Source organism: Equus przewalskii, chromosome 4, assembly GCF_037783145.1.
Source record: "Equus przewalskii isolate Varuska chromosome 4, EquPr2, whole genome shotgun sequence".
Lineage (NCBI taxonomy): Eukaryota > Metazoa > Chordata > Mammalia > Perissodactyla > Equidae > Equus > Equus przewalskii.
Window position 1 is genome coordinate 30,827,988 of NC_091834.1, and position 13,196 is coordinate 30,841,183.

At 31.8% G+C, this 13,196-nt stretch overlaps 1 long non-coding RNA gene across 3 annotated transcripts in view; it reads right to left on the reverse strand.

Moving 5' to 3' along the window:
* Positions 1-1,504: 1,504 nt before the first annotated feature.
* The window catches only part of LOC139083007 (uncharacterized), a 37,306-nt gene continuing 25,614 nt past the window's right edge, over positions 1,505-13,196 (reverse strand). The window contains exon 7 of one of the 3 annotated variants that reach the window (XR_011539458.1): positions 1,505-3,507. This is a non-coding gene — a long non-coding RNA (uncharacterized lncRNA). Of the gene's footprint in view, positions 3,508-10,260; positions 12,928-13,196 lie in introns of those variants that run through there. The other 2 variants (XR_011539460.1, XR_011539459.1) reach the window with 2 other exon arrangements.

The window sequence follows — 13,196 nt, forward strand, 5'->3', positions numbered from 1 at the left end:
TAGGCATATTTAGTCCTAGTTTAGCATTGCCCTGAGAACACAGAAGGCAAATACAAAATATTTATTGATTGTTTGTTGATCGATAAAAGTTAGCTTAGTATAATTTACCCAATAATATTTCAACAGTATACTTAGTCATCAGAGAAAAATATGGAATCCTGACACAGGCTCAATAATATGTAAACATCTTTTATAAATATTGATAGCTCTGACAAAGATACTGGTACTTTTTTTACCCACTACTAATGTACTAATAATTCAGAGGTCTGAAAAAGTACCCAAATTATTTCAGGTCCTAATTCATAAACTAAGACTTTGTCTGATTAAGGAAATTTTATTTTGGCCATATTTTCTTTTAAAATTACAAATAGGTAATATTTTAGGAAAACAAAAATTGTCAAGATGCGTTTGTGTATCACTGTTATTTAAATAATAAACGCTAATAGAGAAAATGCAGTAATCAAGCATAATTGCCAGGTTATTTTCAAGAGTTCATCAAATTAAGATCATAATTATAGTACTGTTTCAAGGCATAAATTTAGCATTCTTAATAAAGATATGTGTTTTAAATGGTGACAATTATTACTTACTATACATATAAATTTTATGTTTCATTTATTTTCTAACCTTTAAGGAAATCTCTCTCTGTTTCTATCTCTCTCTCTTTCTCTCAATTTGAGAAATAAAAGAGAACTCTGCTGTAGGCAAAAGCAAAGATTAATAATTAAATTCAGGTAACATTTAGGATTTCCATTTGTTTTTCAAATTTCTTCAGGCATTTCTCTCCCTTTTTTATGTATTCTTAAAAAACAAATGTGTGTGTGTGTTTGTTTGTATTAACAAAAAGAAGATGGAAATAACATAATTTCTATGTCATCTCTTTCTGATTTTATGTCTTTTGCCCCAGGATAGAAGGCTCTCATAGGCTCTGTCATTCCTTCCCTGGGTATGTGTGGCTTTTGGTAGCACACCATGTTAAAGACTCTTCTTAGACAAAGGATCTCATCTGAGGCTTCTTGCCCAAAATAGAACTGAAAGAATAGATTGGGATAGCAGGTTGTTATCAAAAATAAATGGATGTAGGGCAATGACAGCAGGAAAACCCTATAACAGAAACTCAGATCTTTTATGTTCCAGTCCTTTCCAATCACGTCTTATTTTTTATTGTTCCATTTTACTCAGGGACTGGGAAATGGAGCAGAGAAGGGCAGATTGTCCAACTGCTACCAGCTCAATTACTTGATTTTTCTTTGAGATATATACTTAATACTGAAATTTCTCTTCCCTGGGTGAGACATTTTGACCACCATAGTTATCTTTTATTTATAGTACGTTTTTAGTCAAAAGATGTAAGTTGAAAACCCTAATTATTTGTGAACATCAGGGAAATCTTTTGTTTTAATTTTAAGCAAGGAAAATCAAAAGCAACTTGTGAGATATTCCTACAATAGAGGCTACTTCCCTTATTAATCCCAAGATTAAGTAATTACATAACTGCATCATACACATGTTACAAACTTTAATGACATTTTAAAGGCAAAGCACAATTTAAATAAATCAAATACTAATATATTATGAGAAAAGAAAATTAATACAAACGTAAGTAATGGGGCAAATGTTTCTTCATAAATATAGTCATCTCTGATTTATTAGTAATATCCTTTTTATTGACAATAAATACATTATTTATGATTTAGTTAGTACCTGGAGTGCTCTGCACTGACTTTCATGTTTTTTACATATTTTCAAATAAATATTAAAATGTAAAACATCTTAACTCTTTGTATAAAACTTTATATAAATAGCCATAGTCTTAGTATATTTTATGATTATATTGCTAAATAAATTGTTATGCTTATCTTTTCCTATGCTAAAGAGAAAATAACATTTATCTATGTGTTATCAAAACAATCATTTGAAAACCAAAAAAATATTTTCATTTAATTAGCATTTTTAAATGATTTTTATATATGAGGTTGCTCAATTTAAAATACCAAGATACTGATCATATTAGACAGGTTGTCATCTACTTGGGATGTTTCAGAATGGCTCCACTGAACAGTAAGTGTGTTACCTAAATGGAAATGGAATTTATGTACCAGCTCTGTCTCTAAAGAATGGACGGAAGACACTTTTTGAACACTGCTCTCTGACTCTGTAATATAGGCTTTCACTTAAATTACCTAATTTAAACCTCATAATGACTCTACCCTAAAAGATTGAAATAATCACCCACATTTTTCAGATTAATAAATTGATATGCAGAGAGACCAGGAATTTCCTTGTGGTCATTTTTATTATTGTTGTTGATTTATTGTTATTGATATACTATTTTTTTCCAGTAAATTTAATATATCTCATAAAGATGCATACATATGACAAGTTAAATAAATTTACAGTAAGTGAGTTCGAGGTGCAGGGAAATTAAGTGAAGTTATATAGAGACTGTAGAGTTAGATTACAACTTTATTCAAACCTTCTAGAAGGCAAGATTTAAAATATAGTCATTTATATGACGTATAGTATTGACAAGTTAAAAATAAGCAGTTGCTTAGGAAAAAGCACATATAATCAGAAACTAAAGAGAAATTTCTCTAAAGAGAAATTATCTCCTTTTTTTTGTAACCTCTTGTGTGATGATTGTCACTTAAGGAGTTTGATAAAACTATTTCTTGAAACTCATGTAGTCTTATAATTTTATACTGTCCTAGAAGGGAGTATGGATATTTCAGCAGCAATCTATTGGTTGATGGACAAAGAAGTGGCTTTCCTTCAGGAGAATCCTATCTATCCAATGAAAATAATGTTTTTGAAAATATTTATTGGTGTAAGTAATGGGCACAATAAAATGTTACGTGGGAGAAATATATACATTGCAAAATAAAATGTTCTGGGAGAATATAAAATTTATATTCTCATATACTCCTCATATTTAAGTTTTCACATAATTTTCCTTATCAGATCTAACATAAATGCTTATAATTTGTTCCTGCTAGAAACAGAAGTAATATTCACTAAATAAGTAGTAATTAGATCATATCTCTTTCCACCTGCAGCCATTCATTACTAAGTAACATTTTAATAATTTAATAGTATTCCAAAATATCAAAATATATTAAGGTGAGATAAGCACCCTTAACAATTCTGTTTCAAATATAAATACTCTGCACTTTTTATTTCTCCAAGAGACTGAGCTGGTAATTAACCTATTGCCAGAGGACCGAAATCCAATTCACCGTAGTACTTCATGACCTTAAAATGCACAATAGCACATCCTTTCTTAAGGTAATGCATGTGTGCATAGGTGAAAATAGAAGTTGAACTGTTGTGGGGAGCATACCCTTCTTTCAGTCATGACCAGTTGCCTGACAAGTCAACTGTCCTCAGGCCAAAATATTTTTTTCTGGTCACCAGGCTAAGAATTTCCAGTTCCCAATTCTGTAGTAAAAAAGAATCATAACACGTTCCAGAAAACAGAAAATAGTACCTTCAAAACACTTTGGAAACCTGCAAAGATATAAACTATTAAATTTTAATAATTTAATAGTATTCCAAAATATCAAAATATATAAACCAAGTTTTTCATTAGTGCTGTAAAATTTAATGACACTTCTAGCTATAATTGAAATTTTTTTACAGTATGTAGCGTCTATGTCTTTCTCAACTTAACTTTTATCCCTTTGTCACAGCTCATTAGGCGGGGAAAAGAGGAGATATGAAACGCAAATTAAATGGTTTCATTGTTGACCCTTTAGGCAAAAAAGACATCTATGTTCCCTAGAGAATTATCTAGACTCCAAAGATCATTAGGATTTTTTTCTTAGTTTCTCTCTATTCCACAGTATATTTAATATTTCCTACTGTCCTTGATCATTCTTCTTTGAATAAATATTATAGGACTTTAGCCTAATTACATAGCGAGGGCAGAAAAATTGGCAAACACAAAAAAGCACGAAGGAAAAAAATCACCTCTGCTAAAATTTGATATATATCACTTTTCCTATGCAAGTAAAACATATATATTCTTAAAGTTATTTCATATTATACAAACTTTTTTAGCACTTTCTCAATTCTAGCAAGGTATTTTGCAACATAAATTTTAGTAGCTCAATATTATTTCATCATATGAAGGTACTGTTGTTTCTGCTCTTGTTATTAAAAGTAAAGCTACACTGTGCACCCTTGTAAATATATCTTTATACACATCTGAATTTTCTTATAAATTCCAAGAATTTTAATATTTGTCAAAGTATAAAACATTTTAAAAATTTGATTGCCAAAAGAAATTTTGTATAGTTCTATCATTTTCTACTCCTTAGAGCAGTGAGCGCGCTTTGCCTGGAAGTCTACAACACAACGGATTTTTATTTACTTTGCCAATTTCATAGAATAATATTACATCTCATTTTCAGAGAGCCATTTTCAGAGAGTAAAAACCTGAAAGAATTTCCACTATAAGAAACACTAAAAGAATTTATAGAGGCTAAAGGAAAATGAAATGAGATAGAAACTGGCTTTTATAAAAAGGAATGAGGAATATCAGAAAAAGAAAATTGGGGAGGGGCCATAGAAATTATTGTTCCTATATTTATACATATTTTGTTGTTTCCCTAAAGACAATTAGCCATTTAAAGTAAAAATAATAACAAAAATTGGGTTTTATAGAATATTTAGAAGTAAAATATATGACAATTGAAAATATATTGTTATAAATTTCTTAAACTGTTCATGAAGTAATAGAATTTTTAATGTATGCTGTAATAAACTACATATGCATATTTTACTATCTAAAGAAATGCTGCAAAAAAGTACAAAGACTAAAATGCCATAAAACTAAAATGCCATAAAATGAGATAAAATGGAATACAAAAAATATATTTATATACTTTACAAAAAAATTAAAATGGAAAGAACTGGGGAACAATGAATAGATAAAACAAAAAACAAATCAAATACCAATCTGAAATTCAAGCATGTCAATAATTACACTAAATTTTACAAAAAAAAATACTTCCTTTAAAACACAGACTGTGAAGTTAGATTTAAAAAGCAAGACTCAACTATGCTTATTCACCAAAAAGAATACACCTTAAACATAAAAGTAGAAAAAATGTAAAAGTCAAAGGATTTTTAAAAGGGCTAACCACGCAAGCTGTAAGCATAAGAAACCTAGCATAGCTATGCTAATATCAGTGAAAAAGACATGAAGATGAATATTATTACTAGGATGTTAGAAAATATATCCTGGGGCAAACCTGGTGGCATAGTGGTTAAGTTCACATGCTCCACTTTGGCAGCCCAGCATTTACGGGTTCAGATCCCAGGTACAGACCTACATGCCACTCACCAAGCCGTGCTATGGCGGCATCCCACATATAAAATGGAGGAAGATTGGCAACAGATGTTAGCTCAGGGCCAATCTTCCTCACCAAAAAAAAGAAAAAGAAAAATATATTCACTTGTATGATAATAAAAGCACAACAAATGAAAATTTATGGGGGCCAGCCAGGTGACGCAGTGGTTAAGCTCCCATGTTCTGTTTTGGCAGCCCAGGGTTCGCCCATTCAGACCCTGGGTACAGTCCTGTGCACCACTTGTCAAGCCATGATGTGGCAGGCATCCCACATAAAATAGAGGAAGATGGGCACCGATGTTAGCTCAGGGCCAGTCTTCCTCGGCAAAAAGAAGAGGATTGGTGGCAGATGTTAGCTCAGGGCTAATCTTCCTCAAACAAAAATAAATAAATAAATAAAATTTATGAGATGCAGCAACTCATCCTTAAAGAAAATGTATAGGTATTTTTTCAATTTTTTTTAAAAGATTGTGGTAAAATACACATCATAACATAATTGACCATCTTAACCCTTTTAACTGTACAGTTCAATGGTATTAAATATATTCTTAATGTTGTGCAACCATTACTACCATCCATCTCCATAACTCTTTTCATCTTGTAAAACTGGAACTGTATACCATTAAATAATAACTCCACGTTCTCACTTCCCCAGCCTCTGGCAACAATCAATCTACTTTCCCTCTATGATTTTGACTACTCTGAGTATCTCAGTTAAGTGCAATCATACAGTATTTGTTTTGGGGGATTTTTTTTGTGACTGGCTTATTTCACTTAGCACAATGTCCTCAAAGTTAATCCATGTTGTAGCATGTGTCAGAATTTCCTTCTTTTTTTAAGGCTGAATAGTATTCCATGTGCATAAACCACATTTTGATTATCCATTCATCTGTGTTACTTCCATGTTTCAGCTATTGTGAATAATGCTGCTAAGAATATGAGTGTACGAATGTCTCTTTGAGATCCTGCTTTCAGTTCTTTGAATGCCTTTTACTTATTATTTCTTTTTCTTGCTTAATTGCTCTAGCTAGAACTTCTAGTACTATGTTGAATAGAAGTTGTGATAGCAGGCAGCCTTGCCTTGTTCCTGATCTTGGAGTGAACATTTTCGGTTTTTTACTGTTGAGTATGATGGTCAGTCATATATGGTATTTCATGTATGGCTATTATTATGTTGAAGTAGTTTCCTTCTATTCCTCATTTGTTGAATATTTTTATCATGACAGAGTGGTGAACTTTGTCAAGTGTTTTCTGTGCATCAATCGAAATGATCAAGTGGGTTCTCTTCCTTCATTCTGTTACTGTGGTATATCACACTGATCAATTTTCATATATTGAATCATCCTTGAATTCCAGGAATAAATCTAACTTGGTTATTGTGTATAATCCTTTAGTATGCTGCTAAATTTGGTTTTCTAGTATGTTTTGAGGACTTTTGCATTAATGTTCATAAAAGATATTGGTCTCTAGTTTTCTTTTCTTGTCGTGTCTTTGTCTAGCTTTGGTATTGGGGTAATGCTGGCCTCATAGAATGAGTTAGGAAGTATTACATCTTCTTCAATTTTTTGGGAGTTTGAGAAGGACTGGTGTTAGTTCTTCTTCAAATATTCGCTAGAACTCATCACTGAAGCCGTTAGGTTCAAGCCTTTTCTTTGCCAGAGATTTTTTGATTATTACTAATTCAGTCTCCCTACTAGTTACATCTATTTAGATTTTCAATTTCTTTGTGACTTAGTCTTGGTCGGTTTTGTGTTTATTATTTTTATATATTCTTGTTGTATTAACCCTTTTGTTAATATATAATGCCCTTCTTTGTCTCTTGTAATATTTTTTATTTAAGTTTTATTTTGTATGACATTAGTATAGCCACACTTGCTCTCTTTTGGTTACTATTTTCATGGAACATCTTTTTCCATCTTTTTACTTTCTATCTATTTGTGTCTTTGGATATAAAGCAAGTCTCTCTGTAGCCAGTATATAGTTGGATCTTGTGGGATTTTTTCCATTCTACCAATGTCTGCTTTTGATTGGAGAGCTTAAACCATTTACATTTAAAGTCATTACTGATAAGGAGGGACTTACTTCTGTGATTTTGATAGTTGTTTTCTATATGGCTTATAGCTATTTTGTCTTTATTTCCTACCTTACTGTCTTTTTTTGTGTTTAGTTGTTTTTTTTTGTAGTGAAACATTTAAATTCCTCTCTCATTTCCTTTAGTGTATATTCTTTAGCTATTTACTTTGTTGTTACCATGGAGATTAAATTCCACATCCTAAAGTTATAACACTCTAATTTGAATTTATACCAGTTTAACTTCAATATCATACAAAATCTCTTCTCCTTTAATAGCTCTGTCCCCACCCCTTGCAGTTGTTGATGTCATAAAATTATATTTTTATACATTGTATGCCCCAAAGCATAAGCTAATAACTTTTTTAAATTCATTAGTCTCTTAAATTATGTGGAAAACAAAAAGTGGAGTTACAAACTGTTGTTACAATAATATTAGCTTTTATAATTACCCATATATTTAACTTTATTGAGATCTCTATTTCTTTATATGTCTTCAAGTTACTGTATAGTGTTCTCTCACTTCACCCCACCCTGTGGGACTGCCTTAAGCATTTCTTATAATGCAGGTCTAGTGATAACAAACTCTCAGCTTTTATTTATCTGGAAATGTCTTAATTTCTGCCTCAGTTTCGAAGGACAGTTTTGCTGGATATACAACTCTCGGTTGACAGATTTTTCTTTTAGAAATTTGGATATATCCACCTCTGGCCTCCAAAGTTTTTGATCAGAAATCTGATGATAATCTTATTGAGAGCCCTTTGTATGTGATGAGTTGCTTCTCTCCTGGCACTTACAAGATTTTTTCTTTGGCCTTCAAAAGTTTGATTATAACATGTCTATATGTAGGTCTCTGAATTCATCTTACTTGGAGTTTGTTGAACTTCTTGGATGTTTATATTCACATATTTCATCAAATCTGGCAAATTTTCAGTCATTATTTCTTTAAAAATTCTGTCTGCCACTTTCTCTCTCTCTCTCTCTTCTTCTTTCAGAGCTCCCCCAGTGTGGATGTTAGTGCACTTGATGGTGTCCCATAGGTGTCTTAGGCTCTGTTCACTCACTGTTCTTCAGTCTTTTCTCTTACTGCTCCTAAGACTGGATATTGTCCTATCTTCACATTCATGAATTCTTTCTTCTGCCCGCTCAGATCTACCTTTCAATCCCTCTAGTGAATGTTTCATTTCAGTTATTGTACTTTACAGCTCCAGAATTTCTCTTGTTTCTTTTTAGATTTTCTATCTCTTTATTGATACTTCCATTTTGTTCATACATTATTTTCTTGACTTTGTCCACATCATCCTTTAGTTCTTTGAGCATTTTTAAGACAGCTGTTTTAAAGTCTCCGTCTAGTAGACCTGCCATCAGTTCTTTTTTAGGGACTGTTTCTGTTAATTTATTTTTTTCCTTTGAATGGGTCATACTTTCCAGTTGCTTTTTATGCCTTGAAATTTTTTTATTAAAAATTGGACATTTGAATGCTAATGTTAGAAATCAAATTTTTCCCCTTCTCCAGGGTTTGCTTGTTTATTTTTTTAATTGTACTCTCTCTCTGTGTCAAGCAGCGGTCTGAGATGTAAACCTGAAATCTTCTCAGGTCTTTTCTGAGCCTGTATCTCTCTCTGGGCACGTGTAGTCATGTTCTAATTTTTCTCACATATCCAGTTGCTTTTGAGTGTCTTAGTCTTTAATGTCTGGGTCCCAAAATAGGAAAAAGATAAAAATAAAGGAGAGCTAGACCACTGAAGCTTTAAATCCCCTGGAAGTCCCTTCATCCAGAGGGGGTGGGGCTTGCAACAGTGGCGGAAAGTGCAATAATAATGGCTGCCCACCTCTTTGCACCTCTCTGATCAGAACAAGCAATCAGTGATCAGAACACAGGTCCTCAATATTTAGAGGACAGGGTACTTTTTGCTCATCCTGGCCCCTGAAAGCTGTGTGCAAACTGCTCCAGGCATACATGAACACCCACTTGCCATTCGGCTGGGGATGAGAGATGAGAACCTGCTACTGTGGTAAGAGATGAAATTGACCACAATTAACCACAATTTACTGTCCATGCCTTCCCCTGGAAGTTGCAAGACTTTAAAAGATTCCAGAATTTCAAAATAGCTACATCAGACAAATTCTGCCAGTGCAATTATTGTCAAGGTAAGGAGACAGATTTCTGGAATCTGCTTCCAAGAATTCCACCATCTTCTCAGAATCCTCTTTCAGGAAATGTATAGTTTTAAATGCTATATTACAATATTTGAAAGGTGTAAAGCAATGACTTCAGTTTCCCAGTTTAAAATCTAGAAAAAACTAAAATTAGAACCCAAAGTAATTAGAGGAAACAAAATAAAAATTAAAGTAGAGACAAATAAATAGAAAACAGAAAAACAATAGAGAAAATAACCAAATCAGAGTTAGTTTTTTGAAATCATTAGTGAAATTATTAGACTCCTAGAATGAATTGTCAAGGAAAAAGAATGTAAAGCTATAATACCTACACAATGTATGAAACAGGGGGAGTCAATAGATTGCTACTTATAGTAAAAGTATTACAATGGAATACCATGAGCAACTTTATGCTAATAAATTCGACAACTTAGATTCAGTGGAGAAATTTATCGAAAGATACAAATAACTAAAATTGAACATAGAAGAAATAGAAACTCTAAATATCCCTCTAGCTAAAAAAGAAATTGAATTTGTAATTAAACTTCCCCCTAAAACAAAACGAAACAAAACAAAAACCTTAAGCTCAGATGGCATCACCAGTGAATCCCAGGAAACATTTAAATAAAAATAATACCAGTCCCACACAAAACCTTTCAGAAAACAGAGGAGGAAGGAACAGTTACCAACTCATTTATTCATTTTATAAGGCTAATATTACTCAATATCACAATCAGACTAGAATATCACAAGGAAATAAATTTACAAACAAAATTTTTTCAGGAAAATACACTCAAAATGTTTTCTAAAATATTAGTAAATTAAATCTAGTGATATATAAAGATTGTATACCATGATCAAGTTAAGTATATCCCAGGAATTCAAGGGTGGTTTAATGTATGATAATCTATCAATATAATTCGGCAAAAAAAATCCATATGATCAATTTAATAAATGGAGAAATGGCATTTGACAAAAAGAAACAATTTCTAATAAAAATCTCTCAGCAAACTAAAAACAGAAGACCATTTCTTCAATCTGATAAAGGGCATAACCAACAAAAATTTACAACTAACATCATATTTAACAGTGTAATATCAAATATTTTTCCTCTGAGATGACATAAAAGGGAACGATAGCTGTAACGCCACATCTGTTGAACATGGCATTGGAGTTACTATCCAATGCAAAATGCAAAAGAAAAAATGGCAAACAGATGTGAAAGAAGGAGGAAAATTGTCATTATTCACAGTTGACATGATTGCATACATAGAAAATTCTAAGAAATATGCCAAAAAAATAAACTACTAGAACTAATGTTGCAGGATACAGAATCAATAGACATACAACAATTATGTTTTTAACATACTAGCAATGAACATTCAAAAAACAAAATTTTAAAATAACACTTAAAACAACATCAAAAAATATTCAGGCGTAAATTTAACAAAAATAAATGCAAAACTTATATACTAATTCTATAAAATGCTACTGAGAGTAATTGAAGATACTTAAATAAATGGAGATAAAAATTATTTTTATGGATCAGAAGACCAAGTATTGTTAAGATACCAATTCTCCTGAAGTTGATTTATAGATTCAATGTAATCCCAACCAAAATTCTAGCATGCTTTTTCCTAGAAATTTCCTTGAAATTTTAAAATGTACTTGGAAAAGTAAAAGACCCAAAGATAGTTAAACCTATCTCAAAAAAGACCAAAGTTAGAAGATCTAACCTTGACTACAGAACTTTCTATTAAGCTGCAATAATTAAGATTGTGTGGTAGTGATAAAAGGATAGACAAATAGATCAATGGAACAGAATAGAATGTTCAAAAATAAACTCCACATGTATAGTCAAGTGATTTTTGACAGGGACACAAGAGAAATTCAAACAAAAAAGGAAAATCTTTCCCAGTAAGGGTGCAGGAACCATTAATATGCAAATGGGAAAAAAAGACATCAATAAAGAAGTACAGAGCCAAAAACAGAAAGGGAATAGGAAAATAGAAATATGTCAAGAGGTTAACTTTTAAAAGTATGTATTAGTTTCTGGATTTTTTGTTCTTAATGCTTAATGTTATCTGTCAGCTCTTTAAATTTGTAATGTTTTATGATATTTTCCTCATTCTAAACAAATGCTCCTTTTATAAAAATTTTGTGGTTTTAACTTTATATTATTTTTTCTTAAAAGCCCCCTCACCTAATTGAATAAGTTACATGTCCCACAAAACCCTCATCTAGCCCTGGTCCCAAGCTTACCAGACATCCTGCTTCGAACCACACAGTGAAGGATTGGTGCTTTTTGCCTGGAACACAAAACCAATAGGTCTACTAACAAAATCCTATTAGCTTATTTATTAATTAAGAAGGTGACAACTCTGAAATATTTCTCTCTGATAAAGTGTGATTCACAGCAGTATCACCCTTCCTTTAGTTCCATGCTTTTAAATCTTGAAATATTTTTCTAGGGAAAGAAATACATTGTCAAAAAATTGGATAATATATTTAAAAAAATTACTTTAGCATTTGATTCCAATATTTCTCAATAAAAGAAACATTGGTGATAAAGATTTTGTATGGATAAATTGTCCCTATTTGGGAGGTTACTTTATCAATATTTCTAGCAAAAAAAAAGTGACGCTAAAGTAATGAATACAGACATAGATCTCTAAATAATCTGAAGACACATTTTGCATTTGAAATTTTATCTGATGTGGACGTTGTAACTGTAGCAGCGAGATTTCTTCCTACTCTAAATGTCTTTACGAAAGCTATCAAGACCTCAAACATGATGCTTGCCTATACAATGTGTCCCCTGAGATTTCCTGAGAAATATTGAAAAAAAAAAGAAAAGAAAACCTACTTCTCTAAATTTACTGAATTGGGTTTATTCAGATTAAATTCCAGTGTCAGATAACAGTATGGAAAGAGTATTTATTGTTTCAGGTAATCACTACACTTATGAACAAAATAACTTCAGGAGTGAAATCTTAAGTTGTTGAACGTGTTTTTGTTTGAAATTAATCTTTAATTTATTTAAAACATTTTAAAACAAAAAAAATTTATAAAATCTTCAGAGCCTAATGTAAACTGTAAAAGGTGAAAAATAATGTAATCAGGGCCGGCCCGGTGGCGCAGCAGTTAAGTGCACATGTTCTGCTTCTCAGCGGCCCGGGGTTTGCTGATTCAGATCCCAGGTGCAGACATGACATCACTTGGCATGCCACACTGTGGTAGGCATCCCACATATAAAGTAGAGGAAGATGGGCACAGATGTTAGCTCAGGGCCAGTCTTCTTCAGCAAAAAGAGAAGGATTGGCAGCAGTTAGCTCACGGCTAATCTTTCTCAAAAAAAAAAAATACTGTAATCAATAAATTGTCCATATTATACATTTTTGTTCAACAAACACTGTTTGGATGTCAGTGACTTCAAATAGTTGGAACTCAATAAAATATTGACTGAATGAATGAATTGTTAAAAACCATCCAGCAAACACTAGTATTTACATCCTTAATCTACTATTAAAGCCATCCAATGTATTCTTATCTAAGACATATAAGTTACCATAACTAGTAGTTCAGTTTGGCTGTTTTTGAATATCTCTTTTGT